We start from the raw sequence: 6,796 nt of genomic DNA, 5'->3' as shown, positions 1-6,796 counted from the left end.
GGACCAGTGTTGGACAGACCTCAGCGTGGGAGCTTCTTGTTTTAGTTTCTGTCTGTAGGCAGGGATCAACAAAATGGAGTCGTGGTCAGCTTTTCCGAAAGGGGGGCGGGGCAGGGCCTTATATGCGTCGCGGAAGTTAGGTAACAATGATCCAGGGTCTTTCCACCCTGGTTGCGCAATCGATATGCTGATAAAATTTAGGGAGTCTTGTTTTCAGATTAGCCTTGTTAAAATCTAGCTACAATGAATGCAGCCTCCGGATAAATCGTTTCCAGTTTGCAGAGAGTTAAATAAAGTTCGTTCAGAGCCATCGTGTGTCTGCTTGGGGGGATATATACGGCTGTGATTATAATCGAAGAGAATTCTCTTGGTAGATAATGCGGTCTACATTTGATTGTGAGAATTCTAAATCAGGTGAACAGAAGGATTTGAGTTCCTGTATGTTTCTTTCATCACACCATGTCACGTTGGCCATAAGGCATACGCCCCCGCCCGTCTTCTTACCAGAAAGATGTTTGTTTCTGTCGGCGCGATGCGTGGAGAAACCCGCTGGCTGCACCGCTTCGGATTGCGTCTCTCAGTTAGCCATGTTGGTCTGTCGTAATATAATAGAGAAGCTGGTTTGTTATAATATAATAGAGGCAGTAGATCTAGCTGGTCTGTCATAATATAATAGAGACAGTAGATCTAGCTGGTCTGTCATAATATAATAGAGACAGTAGATCTAGCTGGTCTGTCATAATATAATAGAGACAGTATATCTAGCTGGTCTGTCATAATATAATAGAGACAGTATTTCTAGCTGGTCTGTCATAATGTAATAGAGACATGAGATATAGCTGGTCTGTCATAATATAATAGAGACATGGTCTGATAATAGAGACATATAATAATAGAGACAGTAGATCTAGCTGGTCTGTCATAATATAATAGAGACAGTAGATCTAGCTGGTCTGTCATAATATAATAGAGACAGAGACAGTAGATCTAGCTGGTCTGTCATAATATAATAGAGACAGTAGATCTAGCTGGTCTGTCATAATATAATAGAGACAGTAGATCTAGCTGGTCTGTCATAATATAATAGAGACAGTAGATCTAGCTGGTCTGTCATAATATAATAGAGACAGTAGATCTAGCTGGTCTGTCATAATATAATAGAGACAGTAGATCTAGCTGGTCTGTCAGCTAATATAATAGAGACAGTAGATCTAGCTGGTCTGTCATAATATAATAGAGACAGTAGATCTAGCTGGTCTGTCATAATATAATAGAGACAGTAGATCTAGCTGGTCTCTCATAATATAATAGAGACAGTAGATCTAGCTGGTCTGTTATAATATAATAGAGACAGTAGATCTAGCTGGTCTGTCATAATATAATAGACAGTAGATCTTGCTGGTCTCTCATAATATAATAGAGACAGTAGATCTAGCTGGTCTGTCGTAATATAATAGAGACAGTAGATCTAGCTGGTCTGTCATACTATAAAAGAGACAGTAGATCTAGCTGGTCTGTCATAATATGACAGAGACAGTAGAACTAGCTGGTCTGTCATAATATAACAGAGACAGTAGATCTAGCTGGTTTGTTATAATATAATAGAGACAGTAGATCTAGCTGGTTTGTTATAATATAATAGAGGCAGTAGATCTAGCTGGTCTGTCATAATATAATAGAGACAGTAGATCTAGCTGGTCTGTCATAATATAATAGAGACAGTAGATTGAGCTGGTCTGTCATAAGACAATAGAGACAGTAGATCTATCTGGTCTGTCATATTATAATCGAGACAGTAGATCTAGCTGGTCTGTCATAATATAATAGAGACAGAAGATCTACCTTGTCTGTCATAATATAATAGAGACAATATAATAGAGACAGTAGATCTAGCTGGTCTGTCATAAAAAATAGAGACAGTAGATCTAGCTGGTCTGTCATATTATAATAGAGGCAGTAGATCTACCTGGTCTGTCATAATATAATAGAGCAAGTACAGCCAGCTGGTCTGTCATAATATAATAGAGACAGTAGATCTAGCAGCTCTGTCATATTATAATAGAGACAGTAGATCTAGCTGGTCTGTCATAATTCAATAGAGACAGTAGATCTAGCTGGTCTGTCATAATATAATAGAGACAGTAGATCTAGCTGGTCTGTCATAATATAGATAGATAATATAATAGAGACATAGAGACAGTAGATCTAGCTGGTCTGTCATAATATAATAGAGACAGTAGATCTAGCTGGTCTGTCATAATATAATAGAGACAGTAGATCTAGCTGGTCTGTCATAATATAATAGAGACAGTAGATCTAGCTGGTCTGTCATAATAATAATAGAGACAGTAGATCTAGCTGGTCTGTCATAATATAATAGAGACAGTAGATCTAGCTGGTCTGTCATAATATAATAGAGACAGTAGATCAGTAGATCTGCTGGTCTGTCATAAATAGAATAGAGACAGTAGATCTAGCTGGTCTGTCATAATATAATAGAGACAGTAGATCTAGCTGGTCTGTCATAATATAATAGAGACAGTAGATCTAGCTGGTCTGTCATAATATAATAGAGACAGAGATCTAGCTGGTCTGTCATAATATAATAGAGACAGTAGATCTAGCTGGTCTGTCATAATATAAAGAGACAGTAGATCTAGCTGGTCTGTCATAATATAATAGAGACAGTAGATCTAGCTGGTCTGTCATATATATAGAGACAGTAGAGACAGTAGATCTAGCTGGTCTGTCATAATATAATAGAGACAGTAGATCTAGCTGGTCTGTCATAATATAATAGAGACAGTAGATCTTGCTGGTCTCTCATAATATAATAGAGACAGTAGATCTAGCTGGTCTGTCAATAATATAATAGAGACAGTAGATCTAGCTGGTCTGTCATACTATAAAAGAGACAGTAGATCTAGCTGGTCTGTCATAATATAACAGAGACAGTAGATCTAGCTGGTCTGTCATAATATAACAGAGACAGTAGATATAATCTAGCTGGTCTGTTATAATATAATAGAGACAGTAGATCTAGCTGGTCTGTCATAATATAATAGAGACAGTAGAGACAGTAGATCTAGCTGGTCTGTCATAATATAATAGAGACAGTAGATCTAGCTGGTCTGTCATAACATAATAGAGACAGTAGATCTAGCTGGTCTGTCATAATATAATAGAGACAGTAGATCTAGCTGGTCTGTCATAATATAATAGAGACAGTAGATCTAGCTGGTTTGTTATAATATAATAGAGACAGTAGATCTAGCTGGTCTGTCATAATATAATAGAGACAGTAGATCTAGCTGGTCTGTCATAATATAATAGAGACAGTAGATCTAGCTGGTCTGTCATACTATAAAAGAGACAGTAGATCTAGCTGGTTTGTCATAATATAATAGAGACAGTAGATCTAGCTGGTCTGTCATAATATAATAGAGACAGTAGATCTAGCTGGTCTGTCATAATATAATAGAGACAGTATATCTAGCTGGTCTGCTATAATATAATAGAGACAGTAGATCTAGCTGGTCTGTCATAATATAATAGAGACAGTAGATAGCTGGTCTGTCATAATATAATAGAGACAGTAGATCTAGCTGGTCTGTCATAATATAATAGAGACAGTAGATCTAGCTGGTCTGTCATAATATAATAGAGACAGTAGATCTAGCTGGTCTGTCATAATATAATAGAGACAGTAGATCTAGCTGGTCTGTCATAATATAATAGAGACAGTAGATCTAGCTGGTCTGTCATAATATAAAAGAGACAGTAGATCTAGCTGGTCTGTCATAATGTAATAGAGACATGAGATATAGCTGGTCTGTCATAATATAATAGAGACATAGAGACAGTAGATCTAGCTGGTCTGTTATAATATAATAGAGACAGTAGATCTAGCTGGTCTGTCGTAATATAATAGAGACAGTATATCTAGCTGGTCTGTCATACTATAAAAGAGACAGTAGATCTAGCTGGTCTGTCATAATATGAAAGAGACAGTAGAACTAGCTGGTCTGTCATAATATAATAGAGACAGTAGATCTAGCTGGTCTCTCATAATATAATAGAGACAGTAGATCTAGCTGGTCTGTCATAATATAAAAGAGACAGTAGATCTAGCTGGTCTGTCATAATGTAATAGAGACATGAGATATAGCTGATATAATAGAGACAGTAGATCTAGCTGGTCTGTCGTAATATAATAGAGACAGTATATCTAGCTGGTCTGTCATACTATAAAAGCCAGCTAGATCTACTGTCTCTATTATATTATGACAGACCAGCTAGATCTACTGTCTCTATTATATTATGACAGACCAGCTAGATCTACTGTCTCTATTATATTATGACAGACCAGCTAGATCTACTGTCTCTATTATATTATGACAGACCAGCTAGATCTACTGTCTCTATTATATTATGACAGACCAGCTAGATCTACTGTCTCTATTATATTATGACAGACCAGCTAGATCTACTGTCTCTATTATATTATGACAGACCAGCTAGATCTACTGTCTCTATTATATTATGACAGACCAGCTAGATCTACTGTCTCTATTATATTATGACAGACCAGCTAGATCTACTGTCTCTATTATATTATGACAGACCAGCTAGATCTACTGTCTCTATTATATTATGACAGACCAGCTAGATCTACTGTCTCTATTATATTATGACAGACCAGCTAGATCTACTGTCTCTATTATATTATGACAGACCAGCTAGATCTACTGTCTCTATTATATTATGACAGACCAGCTAGATCTACTGTCTCTATTATATTATGACAGACCAGCTAGATCTACTGTCTCTATTATATTATGACAGACCAGCTAGATCTACTGTCTCTATTATATTATGACAGACCAGCTAGATCTACTGTCTCTATTATATTATGACAGACCAGCTAGATCTACTGTCTCTATTATATTATGACAGACCAGCTAGATCTACTGTCTCTATTATATTATGACAGACCAGCTAGATCTACTGTCTCTATTATATTATGACAGACCAGCTAGATCTACTGTCTCTATTATATTATGACAGACCAGCTAGATCTACTGTCTCTATTATATTATGACAGACCAGCTAGATCTACTGTCTCTATTATATTATGACAGACCAGCTAGATCTACTGTCTCTATTATATTATGACAGACCAGCTAGATCTACTGTCTCTATTATATTATGACAGACCAGCTAGATCTACTGTCTCTATTATATTATGACAGACCAGCTAGATCTACTGTCTCTATTATATTATGACAGACCAGCTAGATCTACTGTCTCTATTATATTATGACAGACCAGCTAGATCTACTGTCTCTATTATATTATGACAGACCAGCTAGATCTACTGTCTCTATTATATTATGACAGACCAGCTAGATCTACTGTCTCTATTATATTATGACAGACCAGCTAGATCTACTGTCTCTATTATATTATGACAGACCAGCTAGATCTACTGTCTCTATTATATTATGACAGACCAGCTAGATCTACTGTCTCTATTATATTATGACAGACCAGCTAGATCTACTGTCTCTATTATATTATGACAGACCAGCTAGATCTACTGTCTCTATTATATTATGACAGACCAGCTAGATCTACTGTCTCTATTATATTATGACAGACCAGCTAGATCTACTGTCTCTATTATATTATGACAGACCAGCTAGATCTACTGTCTCTATTATATTATGACAGACCAGCTAGATCTACTGTCTCTATTATATTATGACAGACCAGCTAGATCTACTGTCTCTATTATATTATGACAGACCAGCTAGATCTACTGTCTCTATTATATTATGACAGACCAGCTAGATCTACTGTCTCTATTATATTATGACAGACCAGCTAGATCTACTGTCTCTATTATATTATGACAGACCAGCTAGATCTACTGTCTCTATTATATTATGACAGACCAGCTAGATCTACTGTCTCTATTATATTATGACAGACCAGCTAGATCTACTGTCTCTATTATATTATGACAGACCAGCTAGATCTACTGTCTCTATTATATTATGACAGACCAGCTAGATCTACTGTCTCTATTATATTATGACAGACCAGCTAGATCTACTGTCTCTATTATATTATGACAGACCAGCTAGATCTACTGTCTCTATTATATTATGACAGACCAGCTAGATCTACTGTCTCTATTATATTATGACAGACCAGCTAGATCTACTGTCTCTATTATATTATGACAGACCAGCTAGATCTACTGTCTCTATTATATTATGACAGACCAGCTAGATCTACTGTCTCTATTATATTATGACAGACCAGCTAGATCTACTGTCTCTATTATATTATGACAGACCAGCTAGATCTACTGTCTCTATTATATTATGACAGACCAGCTAGATCTACTGTCTCTATTATATTATGACAGACCAGCTAGATCTACTGTCTCTATTATATTATGACAGACCAGCTAGATCTACTGTCTCTATTATATTATGACAGACCAGCTAGATCTACTGTCTCTATTATATTATGACAGACCAGCTAGATCTACTGTCTCTATTATATTATGACAGACCAGCTAGATCTACTGTCTCTATTATATTATGACAGACCAGCTAGATCTACTGTCTCTATTATATTATGACAGACCAGCTAGATCTACTGTCTCTATTATATTATGACAGACCAGCTAGATCTACTGTCTCTATTATATTATGACAGACCAGCTAGATCTACTGTCTCTATTATATTATGACAGACCAGCTTAGATCTACTGTCTCTATTA

The 6,796-nt window shown here is 36.2% G+C and overlaps 1 protein-coding gene across 2 annotated transcripts in view; it reads right to left on the bottom strand.

Moving 5' to 3' along the window:
• heatr5a (HEAT repeat containing 5a) overlaps positions 1-6,796 on the bottom strand; it is a 53,990-nt gene that overhangs the window by 20,558 nt on the left and 26,636 nt on the right. The gene's annotated exons all lie outside the window — the stretch shown is intronic.

Source organism: Oncorhynchus tshawytscha, linkage group LG11 (genome assembly GCF_018296145.1).
Source record: "Oncorhynchus tshawytscha isolate Ot180627B linkage group LG11, Otsh_v2.0, whole genome shotgun sequence".
NCBI lineage: Eukaryota > Metazoa > Chordata > Actinopteri > Salmoniformes > Salmonidae > Oncorhynchus > Oncorhynchus tshawytscha.
Note: the sequence above shows the minus strand (reverse complement) of the source record. Positions and strands in the feature narration are given on the sequence as shown.